Source organism: Neomonachus schauinslandi, chromosome 12, assembly GCF_002201575.2.
Source record: "Neomonachus schauinslandi chromosome 12, ASM220157v2, whole genome shotgun sequence".
NCBI lineage: Eukaryota > Metazoa > Chordata > Mammalia > Carnivora > Phocidae > Neomonachus > Neomonachus schauinslandi.
Window position 1 is genome coordinate 30,287,271 of NC_058414.1, and position 22,164 is coordinate 30,309,434.

Genomic DNA, 22,164 nt, shown 5'->3' on the forward strand with positions numbered 1-22,164 from the left:
CTACCTTTTGAAGGGTTTCTTGAGTGGAGGTAATTTTTTTTCTTTTTTTTTTCTTCTAACCCAAATTAAAACTGTTGTAGAAGTTCAATTTTCCAAAAGGGGGAAAAGCTAAATCCTTGGAAATCCACCTGTTATGTCTGATTACATATGGCTGCAAGCTTATCTGCCTGAAATAGAAACTACAAATTTTTTTATATGAATCAGGCTGAAACTGAAAAGGCACCCTTCCTTCTGCCAAATTTGAGCAACTACTTCCTATTTAATAAGCACCAAGAGAAACTGCATCCAAAGTTTCCGAAATGTATTAAATATATCCCATGACACATCAATCCCACTTCCACTTCCCGGCACGTAACCCAAGGAAACCACAATAGGTTTGCATCTTAGGATTATTTAAAATACTAAAAACTTGAAAATAATCTAAATGTGCAACAATAAGAGACTGGTTAATAAATTATTGTGTACTCATGACAGGACTGTATGGAGTCCATTCTAAAAGGATAATGCCAGGGCCATACTTAATAACAAAAATATTTCTGACATTTAAGTGTAATATCAAGGTTAAGAAACACTATGCCTGAACCCTTTTAAAGTATATGAGTATATAATCACTACATGGAAAAGTGACTCAGGTATGTACCCCAAAATGCTGACAACATCTCTTCTGTGATTCTCTATCTTCAAATTTTTCTACAGTTACAATGTATCGCTTTCTCTAAGCTCAGGTAGGTGCTTTGCTAAGACATAAAAAATGTTCATATTTCTCCTGACTTTAGGATAAGGCACCTGGTAGGACATGCAAAAATTCAAAGGATATCGTTGAAGGATTATTCCATTATCACTCCTTAGTTTCTCTGATGAATGCCAATTGCCCAGCAAGGCCTTAAGGACAAAGGTCTCAAGACAAGGGTCAGATAAATTCTGTACCAGGTAGCATGGAAAAAAAGACCCAGAGCTTAAGTACTGTATAAGCAAGCAGACAGAAGGAGGATTCTGCTAAAAGGAGGGAAAAGAAAAATACGAATAGCCAAATGGGAGAAAAAAGGACAAGGAGGTGGAGGAGTTCTGAAAATACACTTTACTGACTTCATAATTTGGCTCAGGAAAAGGCAAACTCCACATCTGAATCCAGCTAAGCCACTGGCAGAGTTCAGCCAGAAAAGATTTATAAAAATACATTTTAATTCAAAAGCCAATAATCGTCAACACTGCCACTTGAAATTGAGCTTTACTTGTAAAGAGTGTCTACAGAAATAGAAGAGGTGATAAATGGCTCTGAACAATTTGACATCCAAATCATGGTTTTGCTTGCAAATTCTGTGAGCTAAGTAAAATAAGCTAGTTAAGTTCTTTTGCACTCAACTGATGTTATAAAAATCTCTCAAATCAACAGAATTTTTAAAAATCCTAATAAATCCTAATAACACCTACTGTCATAACTACACTCCTAGGAAACAAACTTAAAGTATCTATGAAAAGGTTTTTCTTTTGAATCAAAAAGAGTAATAGTTGTTCTGTCTGGCTAGCATCCTTCTCCCATTTCTTCAGGTAACAGCATGCCCCTTGTCCTCATTACCTTTTGGGGAACTATTCTAAGATTCCATGCAGTTCTGACTGGAAAGCCAAACTCGGAACACCCTAAAATGAACATGTTATCTGGCCAGTATCCGTAAATACTCACTGGTGTCAGCCAAGATGGAGAAAGCCCACTAGAGCTTCTCTTTCCCCAACCTACCCAAAAAACAAAAATCAAGACAAAACAAAAAATAGCAGGTGGGCTGGGGAAGAAAATCACAACTTGACTAACAACTAGCACAGTGGGAGTTCGTTTGCTGGCTTCCCTTCTTGCCTTATTTCCTGGCTTTGAGCTGAAGGTGGGCCAAATCAGGGAACTGTCTGGTAGGTGCAGACTGCAAAGACTCCAAGAGAATGCTATCTTTCTGGCCACCAGACCAGGGAAGGTGAACTCTGTGAGCTGGAGACCGGTGGAGCGGGGAGGAGGGGGCCCTGTGCTTCTTCTTCTGTCCTCCATTTTCTCTTGCAGCCCTGCCCCGAGGCCAGCCCCGGGTGTCGAACAGCACTGAGGCCACAGTGAGGCAGGCAACTAATACCTCCAGAAAAAAACCATCTCTCTGGAGAAAAGAACTGAACAGGGGCTCCTGAGAGAATCCTCCTCCTTCTTCCTCTCCCTTCCTTCTCTTGCCACTTCACCGTAGTCAGGCAGAATTACAGAAAAGCATGGAGGCTAAAACTATGCAGTAACCCATCTTTCTGGCCAGAGGAAATAGAAAAAGGGAGTCCCCGAGGAAATATCCCAGAGGAACAGGGAAGGGGGTCTTCCGGTTCTGTGTAGGAACCAACAACACAAGCCCTGGGCTCCCCTTCAAGCTGGGGCTGTGTGGCATATAGTGAGAGCAGCACAGTTCCATCACAGAGAACTCAACTAAGCTATGAACCATCACTTCAGCTAAACCCTGAGTGGCTCAACAGACAGCAGACAACTCCAACCACCAAAAAGAAAAAATAGCAAATGCTCTGAAAACTGAATTATCACCGGAACTGCCACATACAAAAGGTGACCTGTGGTCTGAAGCTAACTGGTCAACTGCCTGCTAACACAAACAAAAAACTTTACAAAGGACTGTAAAAGGACCCAGAGTCTCACAGCATAGTTTTTTTTTAATTGAGGTACGTTGGACAAATAACATTAGTTTCAGGTTCACAACACACTGATCAATATTTGCATATAGGGCAAAACGATCACAATTAGTTAACATCCATCACTACACATATGTACAGATCTTTTTCTTGGGATAAGAACTTTTAAGATTTATTCTCTTAGCAACTTTCAAATATGCAATACAGCATTATTAACTATGGTCACCGTGTGTGCATTACAGCCCCAGGACTTGTTTCTAACTGGAAGTTGTACCTTTTGATCCCCTTTATCCATTTTGCCCACCCCTCCACACACACGCCCCCTCTGGCCACCGCCAATCTGCTCTCTGTATCTATGAGCTCTGCAACATAATATTTTAAATACCCAGAATCCAAAATTGTTTGATACACAGAGAACTGGGAACAATCTGACCAATACACAAGAGAAAAGATACCAATATATGATAACCTTCAAAATGCACAGATATTAAAATTATCAAAGACTTTAAAGCAGCTATTATAACCATGCCCCCAGGAGGTTAAGATGTTCAAGAGCCAGAGGTCCCCGTGACTGTTCCCTATTGCAACCAACTTGTTGAGCTACCCCAACATACTTCTAATAAACACTCTGTCTTAAAGCTGAAACTGATTTGAGCTGGGTTGCTGCCACCTTCAACCAAGGGTGCTGACAGACACTTGAGACACAGTGTAGTTCCCTGAAACCCACTCATTTCATGACTGTCTAAACCCCAGATCAGGTAGATGATTGCAGTGGTTGAGACAGCTGCTACCCATGATGGATTAACATGTACCAGTCACAGTGCCCAGTTTTCCCACAAATCTTAGTGCTGTCCGCCACCTTCTAAGGTTGAGTTTTTACAGATAAGGAAACTGGCAAAGATTTCAGTAACCTCCCAGTGTCATACAGCTGATCTGTAGCAAAGCCAGGATTAGAACCTAATCTAATCCTAAATCTGCCTAACTCCGAAGTTATGTCATCATGACCATGAGAGTTTCCTTGTTAGATCCTGAGAGTGAATGATAAATCTTAAAACCTTATATGCAGAAATCAATATAAAAACTGATATCTCACCACCTCTCTCTGAACTTCACAGAAAGCAGAATTTAGCCAGCAATAATTCCCTTTGCCCAATCCCTCTTCACACTTCCCCGTGCTCAATATCATCCCAACACCCTGTGTCCTGGGGAATCCATGACTTCAAAGTAAATGTAAAAATAATTCTTCACAAGTTACTTGCTCCAAGATATCTTTAATTTCTACATAAGTCTTCTAATTATTCAGTATTGTCTGTTTTCCTCTTACAATGGTTTTAAAATAATATTTAATGTTTGTTTTCTAACTACAAAGCAATACATGTTCAGTGTGACAAGTTTAGAAATATGGAAACACACAAAGACAACAAATATCTGCTATAATCTCATCAGCCAGAAATAACCACTGTTAGGATGTCAGTCATATTTCTAAGCATGTTTATCTTAAAAACTGTTATCATTTATATTACCTATTTTGTATTATGTAAGTAATAAATACTGACTCTGGAAAAATTAGAAAGTACAGATAAGGATAGCTTCCCTTTCTACAGGTTTCTCTTGATTCATAATTTTTAAAAGCAATATACAATAGTCATTTCCAACAAGAAAATTAAATTATTTGTCTTTCCAAAATATAATACATGTCTCTGCACACAGGAATGAATTAGGGCAAAAAATATAAGGCATACTGCTTAGAAATTATAAAGTCTAATTTATTCTGTTCCCCAATACTTATGGGCATCTGTGGAAAAATAATATTTTTCAGTGCTTTCTCACATCCTTGTCTACGATACAGCTCAGAAATGTTAAGCAGACAGACTAATCATAGTCTGAGATGACCCTGATTCTAGTCCTATCACCTCCACTTTTCCAGCTGTGTGCCTTAGGAAAGCCACCAGACACTGAGCCTTGATTTTCTTTTTCTTTTTTTTTTTTTTAAGATTTTATTTATTTAGGGCGCCTGGGTGGCTCAGTTGGTTAAACGACTGCCTTCGGCTCAGGTCATGATCCTGGAGTCCCTGGATCGAGTTCCGCATCGGGCTCCCTGCTCGGCGGGAAGCCTGCTTCTCCCTCTGACCCTCCCCCCTCTCATGTGCTCTCTCTCATTCTCTCTCTCTCAAATAAATAAATAAAATCTTTAAAAAAAAAAAAAAGATTTTATTTATTTATTTGAGAGAGAGCATGAGTCGGGAGAGGGAGAGAGAGAGAAGCAGATGCCACACTGAGCAGGGAGCCTGATGTGGGGCTCGATCCCAGGACCCTGGGATTGAGACCTGAGCAGAAGGCAGACACTTAACAGAGTAAGCCACCCAGGGCACCTTGAGCCTTGATTTTCTTATCCGGAATAAAGTTGCAATAGCTTCTCTCCTTATCTTGTAGGACTATTAGAATAAGTAACTGATCACTATATAAACAAGAGATAATCATTCATACACAAGACAAAGTATTATTTAGGCTTGTGTGCCAAAAAACCTCTTACTGAATTATATTCCAGGCCACACATTATACTAGGCATAGAAAAGAAGGACTGTAACCTATTTGGCTTATTGTACTTTACAAAGATGTTTCACATGTATTTTCTGATTTGATCTTCATGGCAGCATGTGAAAGAGGAATTACTACATTTCTTCAATTCTAAGATGTAAATCTGATGATTTCTGAAATCCCTATCAAAAGAAACTTGTCACTGACTATGCAGAATGATGTAATTGTCATGGACCGGGCCTTTACAACCTTAACAATAGGTCAACGATCCATTCATTTGATTATCACTTCAGTTGAGTTATTTGAGTATTCCAAGAATTGAATGTTATCTTTGTTGCTTACAACATCTGAAAAAAAAAAAAAAGAAATTACACAAGGAAGCAGCACAGCCACCACGAGTGAGGGTGTACAAAAGACCACTTCTCCCACAAGAGGTAATGTAACCAGAGGGAGCAAAGTTACCAATCCCCTAAGAACAAACCAGTGACGTTTAAATGCTAGAATAAAACCACTTCCTGCAACTTAAAGGACTGTCACTGGGGCACCTGGGTGGCTCAGTCCATTGAGCACCTGACTCTTGGTTTTGGCTCAGGTCATGATCTCAGGGTCATGAGATCCAGCCCCGCATCCAGCTCTGCAGTCATCGGGGAGTCCGCTTCTCTCTTTCTCTCTCTCTCTCTCTCTCTCTGACCCTCCCACATTCGCTCTCTCTGAAGGTAACTAAATAAATCTTTAAAAAAAAGGAATGTCACTGAGATATCTGCCAAACACTTTGGAATAACTCCAAAGATATAGTATTTAATTACAAGTAACAAAGCCAGGAGTATAACCAGTGGAAACATTAGCAATTTTAGGGCTATTTACAAACCAAGGCTCACATCATTTACATTAGGAAGTAGAAATTTTTTTAAAAAGAAACAATAGGAAATATAAGACCATGGTCCAACCTTAACCATATGATATGCTAAGAACTAATTAAGGATATAAATTGACAGATGCCTAAACCCTGCTGAGCCAGGGCATGAGCCAACAAAAGACAAACGTCTTGGTGGCAAGTAAAGCTACAATGTAGAGAGAATGCAAGAGGGATGGCAGAGTAACAGGAGAGGAAGATGAGGTAGAGAGCAATGTCCTGGAAGGTAAGACACAGGCTGGGTCAGGTCAAGACAACACAGACCAGGACCCCAAGCACAGGTTGAGAAAAGAAATGAGCCACCCAGTCTCGAGGACTGCTGATTGAGGTAATTCAGGAGAATCTAGCTATTTCAGGTGAAGGCACAGACTCAGTCTTTGACAGAGAAAGTAAAGAAGAATGATACATAATTAAGTGGATACATTTATACTATTACTGGTTGGTAAAAAAAATTCCTGTATGCTGAACACAATAAGGATTTCCTCCTCCTTCAAAAAAGTTAATAAAACTCTGGCACATTTTAAAACAAATTGTGCCTCAGAATTGAGGAAATATGGAATTGTGAGAAATCCGAGACCCAGAAGCACATGTAGAGCAAAGAGTCAAAATAGCACCAGGAAAATTCTGTCTTCACTATATCACAGCTACTAACATTAGCAATTTACTTATTAATATGTATTATGGGTACTTCTGTCTTTTATGACTTGCTTTTAATGCTTAGCACTTCCTGTCTCAGCTGGACCCCTACCCCTTCAGCTGTCTTTCTGTGCTTCTTTCCCAGTCAGCTCACTTTCCCACTGTCCTCAGGGCAATTCTATAATTCACACCAATATTTTCAAGCCATATACCCATCCCTTCACTCAGATAACCTTGCCTCCTCCCGCAACAAGAAAGTAAAGGCTCTCTGGACACGAGATTCCTCAAGAGGTCTCCCTTCTGTGCGTGCCTGTGCGGGCACTAACTTACCCACCTGCTTGGCTCCCTCCCTTGGGCTTCATGTAACAGTGCATCCTTCCTATTTTATAAAACAAGTATCTGTTCTTCAGGTCTTATCCTCTCCTCAAACTTGTTGCATTAAGTATTCTCCTCCCTCTCTTCTGGCTCTCCTCTCCACATGTAAATTATTCACATCTCTCCTATTATTTTTTTTAAAGACTTGTTTGAGAGAGAGAGACTGAGTGAGTGCATGGGGGGAGGGGCAGAAGGGGAGAGAAAGAGACTCGTGCACTGAGCACAGTCTGTCACAGCGCTCAATCCCACGACCCTGAGATCATGACCTGAGCTGAAATCAAGAGTCGGATGCTTAACCGACTGAACCACCGAGGTGCCCCCATGTCTCTCCTATTATTAAATAAAAACAATAAGTCTCGTTCGACTCTGTGTGTTGGTGATTCATCATCTGCTCCTCATATCCATCTCAAATCTTACTGCCCCAAGTTAGGCACAGAGAGGCTGACTTCTCTAGACTTTTTCATTCAAGTTCCTTTATCTTCTGGATTCTGGTTAAGTTTGTCCAATGAGAGGCACTGGCAAAAGAATGGTGGGAAGTACTTATCTCCTTCCACCTTCCATAGCCACTAAGTTTCCATTCCAACTCCATTCCCTCCCCTGGTCCCTTTGGGCCTATGAGTGCTAACAGCTTCTTGACCTGTTCCTGCTGGTTCCTGGTGCCTGTGTTGCCGGGTCCCTTAAAATACATCCATAGCTCCATAAAAAGTTTCTATATCATATTCTATTCAGTTCAGCTTTTTGTGTGAGCTTTTCCCGCCAGAACTCTGACTGATAAATCTCATGTGCCCCTCCAGCTCCTTCCCATTTCTTCCCAGCCATTCTTCTGGAAAGAGTAATCTGTACTATCTTCCACTATTGTCTCTCATTTACCCCTCAACTCTCTGTGAGGGGTAAATGGCTTCCACTCCACTCCAAGAATCCACCAGACTGATCTCTCAAGTAGGATATTCAAGACTATTTATGACCTGGCCCTGTCTACCTTCCAGCTGTATCTCCCACCAGCTGCTATTAATTCATGCATGTCCCCAGCCAAAACAAGTGTCCCTGGTTGTCTTAGGCCTCTTACACGACTCCCTCCACCTAGAGAGTCCTTCTCTGCTTCAGGCAGCTAGTGAATCCCTACTCACTGGGCAAGCTTCAGCTGAGGAAGCACCTCCTTCTGGGAATCCCTCCCTCACTCACTGGGCCTCCAACACCTAGAGTTCTTCCTCACTTACATGCCCACCTCCTGTATACAACTCTTGCACTCATCACATTATCTCACTGTGATTTACTTTGTAATCCCACCAAACATTTCTCTCTTTGAGAGCAGAATGACCCCAGACTCCCCCAGAAAACACATCTCGAGGCAAAAGCTTATGTGATAACACTTTATTGAAAAGTCCAATTCCAGGGAAGCAGAAGTGAGGCAGGAAGGAAGAGAAAGCAAACAGAAGAAAGTATGTCACCGAGGTAGCCAGACCTTCCTTATAACTGAATGCGCAGATTTGTGGGATGTCTTCAGAGATGCAGGATGAAGCCACTGGATCTCCAGACAGCCAGTGCAGACTTAGGAAGAAAGAAATTAGCCACTGACTACCTTCTCTCATTGGTCAAAGTTTGGCCACAACTTATAGGTTGCACGTATGGAAGCGTGCTGAGTAGGTCCCACCATGTTTCAGGGGCAAGAGGGAAACTTCAGGGCTTCAGGAGAGACACACAGCATGGACATGAAGCCACTGTAGGGTTCTTTCTGCAAGCAACATGAGGGACTGCTCCCACAGCAGCTTAGCCATGCTGTGGGAGCAGGAGAGGATGCCTCAGTCAGCAGTACTAATGCACAGCTCTGAGGTGACACACAAACCAAATGTGGTTCAAGAGCCCAGTATAGTTCTAGAAAAATAATAGGCATTCAATATAGATGTACTGACTAACTTATTAGGAGAGGAAGAATTTATACCTGTGCCCAACTGATAAATCTCAACTGAGAAGTCTAAATCTCTCAGTGGGTAAGTACACTAAGGCATTAATATCACAAACAGTACAGACTACAGCTAACAATGAGGCTCGTGAACAGAATTAACTTTCTGAAAATTAGATGGGAGTCCAGTGTTGCAAGTAAGTTCAAACTTGTTATAATTTCTTCTCTTTCAGACACAACTCCAATACCCAAAGCTGAGATGTTTTATTTATCAACCAGTGTTTCTCAGTTTTGAGGGAGAATCTTCATTGGGCAGGGCTATCCTACTCAGCTGATCCAGATTAATCTTACAGTTTAAAAATTAGAAATGTTGCCATTCGACTGAAACCACTTTTTCTAATAGTAATGTAGCGGTACAGAAGTTCTTAGAAAATGGAGCTTCCACTGGATACAAATTCTACACCACATTAATAAAGAGCAACTAATCAAACATTCATACTTGAAACCATAGTACCCATTCTCTGAAGAACCAATGCCACTCTCCAATATCATAGTCATTTTCATCTTCTATTTCCTCTAACACACTCTACGTGTACATCACTCACTAGTATCTAGATAAGGCCAAAATTATATAACCTAGATAAAAGAGCAAAAAAACTCTACAGTCCCTTTTTTTGATAAGAAGGAATCAAAATTAATTGTGATCATAGCTACCCTGTCACATGCTTAAACCAAGCAAATAGGTAGGGTTAACAACTAGCCATTTCAACCTTAGAGCAGAAAAATTAGCTTGTGTCCACAACCTAATTCAAGTACAATCAGATCTGTTCAAATCCTTGATCATGATGAGTTGAAATTTAGGTCCAGACAACATTCACATCCTCTGTGTCAGTCCCCAAAAGGAACCCATTGCTGGAAGACATCTTGAAATGTCATCTAATCCTTTTCCTCCCCTAAAGGCAATATAGTATCAGAAAGATACCAGAGTTGCCATCAAAATTTCCAGAACCACCCTCCTAACAGAGAGTTAGTCTCCTACTCCTAAGGATGGAACTGCAGGACAGTTTCCACACCCAAGAGAGCTGAGCTGTGATGTTAAACCCCTACTAGACTGGTGGCTGTGCTCCAGAGTTCCATTACTGGAGAACCTAAATTTCATTATAATGAGCTCAAAGGGGTATTCAAATTGCTGCTCTAGTATCACATTCTTGAATTACATACTGTTTTAATGAAGGCCTCACAATCTTTCAATAATGGCTCATATTTACATTTACTTTTAAGTATTTGACTTACAGATGATACTGTGGAAACCATGACCCTCTCAAAACTTAAATTTAAAAGTGAATTTCTCCTTTAACATTTTTATTAAAATGCTTCTGCTTAAATGCTTGTTTCATTGCCTTCACAATGAATTTTAAAGTTGGTGTTGAAAGAAACCATGTATTTACAACTATTTTCTTAGCTATAGTAACTTATCGTTCACACAAAAAGCAGAATTATATAGTTGATCGAAGTACAAGCCTCTGAAACTAGACCTGCTTTGATTCATGGGCAGGTTGCTTAACTTTCTGTCCTCTGTAAAATAGCGGTAATAAGAGTATCTTGGGTGGGGGAGGAAAAGGTGGCGAAGGAGTAGGGGACCCTATTCCAACCGGTTGCTGGAATTGAGCTGGATATCTACCAGACCACTCTGGACACCCACAAAATCAGCCTGAGATTTAAGAAGATAGATCTGGATCTCTACAAACAGAATATTGCAGGCAGTTCGTTTCGAGGTATGAAGTGGAGAGCTGTGATTCCGCGGGCAGATGTTGGAAGATAAACGGAAGGGGGAGAGAGCTGCCATAAGTGCTGGCGCCCGGAAGGTGAAATAACACAGGAGCGCAAAAGCCTCCCATGCTGGGGACGGGGCACAGACTCACACACAGGTAGCAACAGAGAAAGGACTTTAAGGCAGCCCCCTGGACTGAAACCTGGAGCAGCGGGGCCATGTGAGCAAACTGGGGGTGGCTGGCACTTTTAGAAGCACAAAGGGCAGAGACGTGCCCCTGTGCCCCGACCTGGAGGCGAGGACTGGGAGCACTGCTGAGGGGCGCACAACCCAGGATGCTGCAGTTTATAGCAGCACAGCAAGAAACAGAGATATTGTGGCCTGGAGAGCTCACTGAAGAAAAGACTGCAATCTCTCTGCTTGGAGGCAGAGGATTGGAAATGATCTCTTCTGCTCTCACTCTCAGAAGAGACACGGAAGGTCACCAGGGAAAGCCGCCAGAGAACAAAAGCCCCAAAAAACCGGTTTTCACTGAGCCCATCCCCGCCACAGGGGGCAGGGCAACTCTGCCCAAATAGGGTTGCCTGAGTAACAGTGTGGCAGGCCCCTCCCCCAGAAGACAGGCTGGGAAAACAAGAGGCCAACAACCGTAAGGTCCTTATAAAACAGGTGCATCTTGCTTGGGTTGTGGTCAATAATTTGGACTCTGTACATTCCCTCAACCACCCCTCAACAGAATGACTAGGAGGAGGAACCCCCCAAAATAGGAAAGACTCAGAGACTGTGACTTCTGCCACAGATTTACAAATGGAGACAGATATAACGAAGATGTCAAAAATGGAATTCAGGGTAGCAGTTGTGAAGACGATACCTACAATGGAGAAATCAATTAAGAAATGAAATGAAAGAAATGAAAGCTGAACTGGCAGAACGTAAAAATGCTATCAATGAGATCCAATCTAATCTAGATAACCTAACAGCTAGGGTAAGTGAGGCAGAAGAACGAATTAGTGATCTAGAAGACCAATTGATAGAAAAGAAGGAAAAAGAGGAGGCCAAGGAAAAACAAATCAAAACCCATGAAAACAGAATCAGAGAAATAAGTGGCACCATGAAATGTTCCAACGTCAGAATTATTGGGATCCCTGAGGGGGTGGAGAGAGAGGACTAGAAGATATATTTGAGCAAATCATAGCTGAGAACTTCCCTAATCTGGGGAATGAAACAAACATTCATGTCCTAGAGGCAGAGAGGACCCCTCCTAAGATCAAGGAAAACAGGCCAACGCCCCAGCATGTAATAGTAAAACTTGCAAATTTTAGAACCAAGGAAACCATCTTAAGGGCAGTTAGGGGGAAGTGATTCCTTACGTACAGAGGGAGGAATATCAGAATAACGTCAGACCTATCCACAGAGACCTGGCAAGCCAGAAAAGCCTGGCAAGACATATTCAGGGTACTAAATGAGAAGAGCATGCAGCCAAGAATATTTATCTGGCAAGGTTGTCATTTAGAATGGATGGAGAGATGCAGAGCTTGCACGACTGGCAGAAACTAAAAGAATATGTGACCACTAAGCCGGCCCTGCAAGAAATATTAAGGGGGGGTTCTATAAAAGGAGAAAGACCCCAAGAGTGATCTACAACAGAAATTTACAGAGACAATCTATAGAAACAAGGTCTTCACAGGCAACATGATGACAACAAATTCATATCTTTCAATTATCACTCTCAATGTGAATGGCCCAAATGCTCCCATAAAATGGCACAGGGTTGCAGATTGGATAAAAAGACAGGACCCATCCATATGCTGTCTACAAGAGACTCATTTTCAACCTAAAGATACATCCAGACTGAAAGTGAAGGGATAGAGAACTCTCTTCCACACCAACGGACCTCAAAAGAAAGCTGGGGTAGCAATTCTTATATCAAATTAGATTTTAAGCTAATCACTGTAGTTAGAGACACAGAAGGACACTATATCATTTTTAAAGGGTCTATCCAACAAGAAGATCTAACAATTGTAAATATCTATGCCCCCAACATGGGAGCAGCCATCTACATATGCCAACTGTTAACCAAAATAAAGAGTCATATTAATAACAATACATTAATTGTAGGAGACCTCAACACTCCACTCTCAGTAATAGACAGATCATCTAAGCAGAAAATCAACAAAGAAACAAGAGCTTTGAAGGACACACTGGACCAGATGGACCTCATAGATATATATAGAACATTCCACCCTAAAACAACAGAAAACTCATTCTTCTTGGGCACACATGGAACTTTCTCCAGCACAGACCACATACTGGGTCACAAATCAGGTCTCAACCAATACCAAAAGATTGAGATTATTCCCTGCATATTCTCAGCCCATGATGCTTTAAAACTGGAATTAATTCACAAGAAAAAGTTTGGAAGAAATTTCCAAATTTCCAAATTGGAAGCTAAAGACCGCTCTGCTGAAGAATGTTTGGGTCAACCAAGAAATCAAAGAAGAACTTAAACAATTCATAGAAACCAATAAGAATGAAAACACATTGGTCCAAAACCTATGGGATACTGCAAAGGCGGTCCTAAGGGGGAAATACATAGCTACCCAAGCCTCACTCAAAAAAACAGAAAAATCCCACATTCACCAACTAACTTTACACCCTAAAGAACTAGAGAAAAAGCATGCCTAAGCCATGCATTAGAAGAGAAATAATTAAGATTAGAGCAGAGATCAATGAATTAGAAACCAGAAACACAGTAGATCAGATCAACGAAACTAGAAGCTGGTTCTTTGAAAGAATTAATAAGATTGATAAACCACTGGCCAGACTTATATAAAAGAAAAGAGAAAGGACCCAAATCAATAAAATTATTAATGAAAAGGGAGAGATCATGACTAACACCAAGGAAATAGAAATAATTATTAGAAATTATTATCAACAACTATATGCCAATAAATTAAGCAACCTGGAAGAAATGCATGCCTTCCTGGAAACCTATAAACTGCCAAGACTGAAACAGGAAGAAATTGACAACCTGATGAGGCCAATAACCAGTAACGAAATTGAAGCAGTGATCAAAAACCTCTCAAAAAACAAGAGTCCAGGGCCTGATGGATTCCCTGGGGAATTCTAACAAACATTCAAAGAAGAAATACCTATTCTCCTGAAACTCTGTTTCAAAAAAATAGAAACAGAAGGAAAGCTTCCAAATTCATTCTATGAGGGCAGCATTACCTTAATCCCCAAACCAGGCAAAAACCCCATCAAAAGGAGAATTTCAGACTGATACCCCTGATGAATATGGATTCCAAAATTCTCAACAAAATCATAGCTAACAGGATCCAACAATACATTAAAAGGATCATCCATCACAACCAAGTGGGTTTTATCCCCAGGATGCAAGGGCGGTTCAACATTCGCAAATCAATCAATGTGATAGAACACATTAATAAGAGGAGAGAGAAGAACCATATGGTCCTCTCAATTGATGCAGAAAAAGCTTTTGACAAAATACAGCATCCTGGGGTGCCTGGGTGGCTCAGGCATTAAGCGTCTGCCTTTGGCTCAGGTCATGATCCCAGGGTCCTGGGATCCAGCCCCACAATAGGCTTCCTGCTCAGCGGGAAGCCTGCTTGTCCCTCTCCCACTCCCCCGCTTGTGTTCCCTCTTTCTCTGTATCTCTCTGTCAAATAAATAAATAAAATCTTAAAAAAAGAAAATACAGCATCCTTCCTAATTACAACTCTTCAGAGTATAGGGATAGAGGGAACATTCCTCAAGCTCATAAACTCTATCTATGAAAAACCCACATCAAACATCATCCTCAATGGGGAAAAGATGAGAGCCTTTCCCTTAAGATCAGGAAGACAACAAGGATGCCCACTCTCACCACTATTGTTCAACATAGTACTAGAAGTCCTGGCAACAGCAATCAGACAACAAAAAGAAATAAAAGGTATTCAAATTGGCAAAGAAGAAGTCAAACTCTCACTCTTTGCAGATGACATGATACTTTATGTGGAAAATCCAAAAGACTCCACCCCCAAATTACTAGAACTCATACAGCAATTCAGTAATGTGGCAGGATACAAAATCAATGCACAGAAATCAGCTGCTTTCTTATACACTAACAACGCAACTGTATAAAGAGAAATTAGAGAAATGATTCCATTTACAATAGCACCAAAAACCATAAGATACCTCAGAATAAACCTAACCAAAGAGGTAAAGGATCTACACTCTAGGAACTACAGAACACTCACGAAAGAAATTGAAGAACACAAAAAGATGGAAAAACATTCTATGCTCATGGACTGGAGAATAAACATTGTTAAAATGTCTATGAGCAATCTATACCTTCAACACCATCCCAAAGTTCCAATGACATTTTTCAAAGTGCTGGAACAAACAATCCTAAGATTTGTATGGAATCAGAAAAGACCCTGAATCTCCAAGGAAATGTTGAAAAAGAAAAACTAAGCTGAGGGCATCACTTTACCTGATTTCAAGCTATATTACAAAAGCAGTGATCAGCAAGACAGCATGGTACTGGCACAAAAACATTCATATAGACCAGTGGAACAGAATAGAGAGCCCAGATATGGACCCTCAACTCTATGGTCAAATAATCTTCAACAAAGCAGAAAAAAATATGCAATGGAAAAAAGACAATCTCTTCAATAAATGGTGCTGGGAAAATTGGACAGCTATATAGAGAAGAATGAAACTCGGCCATCCTCTAACACCATACACAAAGATAAACTCAAAATGGATGAAAGATCTCAATGTGAGACAGGAATCCATCAAAATCCTAGAGGAGAACATAGGCAGTAACCTCTTTGACATCGCCCACAGCAACTTCTTTTAAGATACATCTCCAAAGGCTAGTGAAACAAAAACAAAAATGAACTTTTGGGACGTCATCAAGATAAAAAGCTTCTGCACAGTGAAGGAAACAGTCAACAAAACAAAGAGGCAACCCACAGAATGGGAGAAGGTATTTGCAAATGACAGATAAAGGGCTGGTATCCAAGATCTATAAAGAACTTCTCAAACTCAACACCCAAAAAACAAATAATCAAGTCAAAAAATGGGCAGAAGACATGAACAGACACTTCTCTGAAGAAGACATACAAATGGCTAACAGACACGTGAAAAAATGTTCATCATCATTAGCCATCAGGGAAATTCAAATCAAAACCACATTGAGATACTACCTTACACAAGTTAGAATGGCAAAAATTGACAAGGCAAGAAACAACAAATGTTGGAGAGGTTGTGGAGAAAGGGGAACCCTCTTACACTGTTGGTGGGAATGCAAGTTAGTACAGCCACTTTGGAAAACAGTGTGGAAGTGCCTCAAAGAATTAAAAATAGAGCTACCCTATGACCCAGCATTTGCACTACTGGGTATTTACCCCAAAGACACAGATGTAGTGAAAAGAAGGGCCATATGCACCCCAATGTTCATAACAGCAATGTCTGCAATAGCCAACTGTGGAAAGAGCCGAGATGCCCTTCAACAGATGAATGGATAAAGAAGATGTGGTCCATATATACAATGGAATATTACTCAGCCATCAGAAAGGATGAATTACCCAACTTTTACATCAACATGGATGGGACTGGAGGAGATTATGCTAAGTGAAGTAAGTCAAGCAGAGAAAGTCAATTATCATATGATTTCACTTATTTGTGGAACATAAGGAATAGCATGGAGGACCTTAGGAGAAGGAAGGGAAAAATGAAGGGGGGGAAATCAGAGGGGGAGATGAACCATGAGAGACTATGGACTCCGAGAAACAGAGTGAGGGTTTTAGAGGGGTGGGGGGTGAGGCGGTGGGTTAGCCTGGTGATGGGTATTAAGGAGGGCATGTACTGCATGGAACACTGGGTGTTAAATGAAAACAATGAATTGTGGATCACTACATCAAAAACTAATGATTTATTGTATGGTGATTAACAAAATAAAATTTTTAAAAAATAGTATCTTCCTGGGGTACTTGGGTGGTTCAGTCAGTTAAGCGTCTGACTCTTGGTTTCGGCTCAGGTCATAGTCTCAGGGTCCTGAGATTGAGCTCTGCATCAGGCTCCACACTCGGCACAGTCTGCTTGTCCCTTTCCCCCTGAGTGCGTGTACGCATACTCTCTCATAATAAAATCTTTAAAAAATAATAATAGTATCTTCCCCATGAAATTGTTGTGACAATTAAATGAGTTAATATGTGAGAGTGCTTAGGACATGTCTAGATCCTAGCCACCACTATAGACATACTGCCACTATTACTAAAGAACAGTTTAAACACAGCTTTGCAAAAAAGCACATCTGTGTTAATGTGATGACATATTCTTGGTACATGCCTGTGTGCGCATGTCTCCCTTCTTCCAGAGAATCTAAGCAACCCAGGAGAAAGGGCAATGCCACCTCTATCTTCGTAAATCTCATAAAGCGTATCATGGGGCCTGAAACTGCACACAAGTGATTCACAACACACGTGCTCATGACACAATGAACCAAAATATATCCCACTTACCCCCCAAAAAAATTCTCTCCGAAGTTTTAAGAAAATAAAGAGAAAGCCTAAATGAGTAATTTTATTTTTCTTTCATGCACACCAGCAATTTAAGCAGAAACTGACCCAACAACAGGGTTATAAAACCATCAATAACAATAAAATCAAATCACCAAAGCCTTTCATCGTGAAAGGGTCTCCTGCTATTACAGTAAAATGAACATATGAAGGCTAACCAATCACCTATTTTTGTGAGAGTTTCATAAATAATGAACCAACAGATTGTGGGTATTTTTTAAATAAGCAATTTCATTCAATTTCACCTTTATTTCCCTTTTAAATTATACAGACTATGTGCTCTGGGCTCCACATATCATTTGGTTTAGCTGTAATGAAGACAGTAAAATATGCACATACAAAACATGTGCCTATTTAGAAATAAGAGACTCTCCCACACTGGCTTTTGGCTCTCTTGGTTCCCAAATCAGGAGACTGGCTGCGGCAAGTGAGCATGATTCTCATCAGCTCAGTGGTTTATGGACTGCGATTTTATTTCAAGGTGTTCTGAATAATTTTAACTGTAAACAAGCATCCTAGAATAGATGGCCCATTTTAAAAGTAACATTTGCACATAGCTTGGCCCTTTTATTTCAAGGAAAGAAACTGCTGTACCATTGCCAGTGGCACTTACTACCACTTACACACAAGTGACTGAAGAGAAATTCGTGAAACAGAGTTGATTTTCATTTTTAGCCCACACTTTATCCCCCCATGGCAGCTCTGACCACCGTTTCCGATACTTAACTGTTTGTGCTTTGCTTCTTTGCTTCAAGTTTCAAGTGGAATGCCCTGAGTTCTGTTCTTTACACTGAAACCCCAAGGAGTAGAAAATTTGAAATTTGAAATATAGGGGGAAAAGTACATCATTATTATTATAGAACAAAATTATAAGCCCTCAAAACCTTGACTCAATCTTGGATAAAATTAAAAGAGAAACTATAGGTCAAATAAATAATCTAGCACATCTTAGCTCCTTAGGAATTCAAAGTATTGAACTAGTTGTTACTCTTCTCAGAGAGATATAAAAGAGGTCAAAGATTATTTATCTTCCAAGACCACTGGAACACCCCTGAACAAACAGCAAAAAGAGAGAACTAGTTGGGTGGGTTAATGGTTTTATTTCAGTTTATATCTATATAGTCCACTTCCCAATTGCTAACTACAAAGATTTTATGTAATCTCCCTGGAATATAACCTTTAACCATACAGCAAGCTGTAGCCACAAAGCTTAGAAACCCAACCTGTCAAAGGAAATGATGTTTGTCCCTTTCATCTATAGGACACATTTGTCACAAGATAAAAAGAGAATTTGTTCATCTGAGCTATAAACTTGCCAGCACTGTGTTTATAATCTATCAATGTATGCAATCACAGATTTATTTATACATCTGTCATATTTAGACCTGCCATATATCATAACAGAAGGCAATGAGCACTAAGTTAAGATACAGTTTAAGTGCTACGGAAGTCCCAAGGACTAGCAGAATGCCTGCAAAGAGTTGGCACAAAGCAAACACTTGGCAAGTGACTGTATCAGGTGATTGGGAGAGTGATGATGATTCATTTTATAGTTGAAGAAACAAGAGTTCCATGCTATTAAATAACTATGCTACTGAACAGCTGGTCAGTGACAGAACCAGGGCAGACATTCCAAAGCACCCTACTCCTAGTCTAATGTTTTGTCTAGTACACCACACAGCCTCTCCTTCCAGGAAAAGAGGTTCTCACCTCCACACTTTCTTATTTCTAGTGATTATCATCGTCAGTGCAGTTGGTGAGAAAAATTTACCATCTTCTACTTTCAAAACACATGCATGATATTCCCGATTGTAAATGCAATTACAGGATTATTGTTGACAGTTGGGAAAACGTGCCCCAGCTCTGTTATGCCAGGGCTTGTTCTCACAGGCAAAAACAAGTAAGAAACAAACAGTTTTGAGCTGGTTTGGAGGTTCCACGAAGTCATGAGTTTCCTCCTGGCTTTCTGCTTCATCCTTCTTGATTTCCAACCTCAAGGTCACCTCATGATCCAAGATGGCTACTGAAGCTCCTGCTATTATATTCTTATGATAAAAAGACAAAAAGCAAGACAAAAGAACCTAAGAGAAAGAGGAAAGAATGTGCGCCCTTCTCCCTTTTAAAGAGCCTTCCTGGAAATCCCATCTGACATATCTGTTTATAGCTCATTTGCCAAAACTCAGTCCATGGCCACCAGCTGCAAAGAATCCTGGGAAAGCATGCTTCCCAGGTGTCTGTCACTAAGGAATAGGGGACAATGAATACTGGGAGGGAACTGACTCATGTGCTTTTTCCAATGTGTAAATTAAAATAGTGTTATCAATGAAGAGAAGGGAAGTAAACTATTGCTACAACAGGAAGATGACTAAAAAAAAAAAAAAAAAAAAAGGTTCCTAATAAAAGAAACTTCTAAAATCTAGTGTTCCTAGATTTAGTTCAGGAATCTTCAGTCAGGATGAAATCCAAATAAAATGGAGATTTACCATAGCTCATACTAAAGAAATGAGACTCACATTATTTCCTAAGCTAAGCTGATGTGGAAAAATTAGGAGAGACAGTTTTAACTAAGCCCTCATAAACATTCTGCCTTTCCTAGCACAAACTGACTAATCACATTAAATGGAAAGGTGAAATTCCTCCTTTCTATGCTGCTAGAGGGACAGAACACTGTCAATCTAAAAAGAAGTTTGTCTCAGGTCTTCACTGATGTTTGACCCAAAATAAATTCAGAATGTTATATTTTGAAAATCCTACATCAATTTGAAAACAACACCTAAAATCTTTTTAATTAAACAATGTCAAGGGGTGCCTGGGTGGCTCAGTCAGTTGAGTGTCCAACTCTTGGTTTCAGCTGAGGTCATGATCTCAGGGTCATGAGATCGAGCCCTGTGTCAAGCTCCACACTCAACAGGGAGTCTGCTCCTCTCTCTCTCTCCCTCACCTCTGCCTCTGCCCCTGCTCTCTCTCTATCTCAAAATAAATAAATCTTTAAAAAAAGAATATCATGATCATTTATCATCTTAAAAATGTCAAAACTATAAAAACTATAGAGACTGATTGAGAGTAAAAATGAAATCCTATGAAATGAAGTGACTAGAAACTAGAACTAAGTTCACTTAGTTCACTTCCACTACCACAGTTATACCCTACCATGCAATAAGCACTGGGAATATAACAGTGAATGAGACATGGCCCTGCCCTAGGGAACAAATAGAGGAGTTCAAGAGACAATGAGCTCTTTCAATATAATACAGTAATAATAGAGAAGGCACATGAGCACATGGTACCTTCAGAGGTTAGTAATTAGATCATTTGGGCTGGAATGCTGGGATTGTGTAAAACTTCAAATGAGGGAAGAAAATCATCCATCTTGGTTATTATAAAACAGGGGAATCTTACAAATATTTGGAAGGCAGCTGATTATTTACTAACAATGATAAATCTCTCATTTTAATAACTATTTTTATATTAAATTGGAATTATGTTATTGCCTCTCATTTTCTTTTACAAATCAGGATTGCTTACAAAAACAATCATGGATTTAAGATTGTAATAGAGTCCAAACCACTTGACCATCATTCCAACTTCTCGGAATCTAGTCCTCAAAGCCTTCTCAAAATCCAATTTTTACACAATCCCAACATTCTAGCCGAATTGGTCTAATTACAAACCTCCAAAGACACCGTGCGCCATCTGCCTCCTCTGTGATGAGCAACTTTCTTACCCATCTCCCTTCCCCCTCCCTCCCTCCTTCTACCTCTCTCTCTCTCTCTCTCTCTCTCTCACACACACACACACACACTCTATTCAGCTAAATTCTTCTCTTCATACAAATCCACCTAATACCTCTCCTCAATAGAACCTATACCAAATCAAAATCTTTGCTCTCCTTTAGGTTTTCCACTTGTACCATTGATATGATTCCTCAGACTTCCTTTCTTATTACATATCATATGTTCCTGACCAAAGTTTCATCTCTTATGGGAAAAAGAATTAAGTTTTACATCTCTGTATCATCTGAACCTAGAGTAGCAGAAGAGTTCAGTGAATATTGATGATTTTGGTAATTATCAGTCACATCCCTTTACCCTATATAGAGAGGGAAGGGCACAAGAAAAATCCTAGAAATGAGATGCCCACCTGGGAAATGGAGAAACCACACTGGACTGTTCTTGCTTCCAAACACACAGAGTTGCCAAGAGAAGTGTAAAATATTCTCTTGAATTAAGAGGTATAACAAGGAGTAAATCAAAGTCATTTATCAGGTACTTTCAAATTCCAAGATAAAAGCTATCAAATTAGTGTAAGGTCCTCATCAATCACCTTCATTGTTTAAGTGAGGTGGCAAAGCATGAATAAAATGCACATGCCTGCAGAATGGCTCCATTAATACGTAGACTTTTTAGAAATTGAACTGGTTAAATAATCCTTGTCTAAAATATGATAAAATTTCCTTTTAGGGCTTCCTAATACCTTACAACAAGAAAGACATTTCTAAAGAATTTCCCCAATCACAGAGCTTGGGGTGGCAGGAGTCAGAGGATAGGCAGTTTCAACTGTCAGTACAGAAAAATAAAATAATAAACTGATGAGGGTCTCAGGAATTGAATGGGAGCATGGTGGTAAGAAAAAGTTGACTTTTCAGCTGGCACAAAAAAGGCATCTGAGTTTCACAGACATACTTAGCAGTCAGTCCATAAAGCAACTCCTCAAGGATAAAAGGAAGAGAGACAGGGCTATACTTTCTGCCCAACACTTCACTCATTCTTTCATTCATTCATTCATT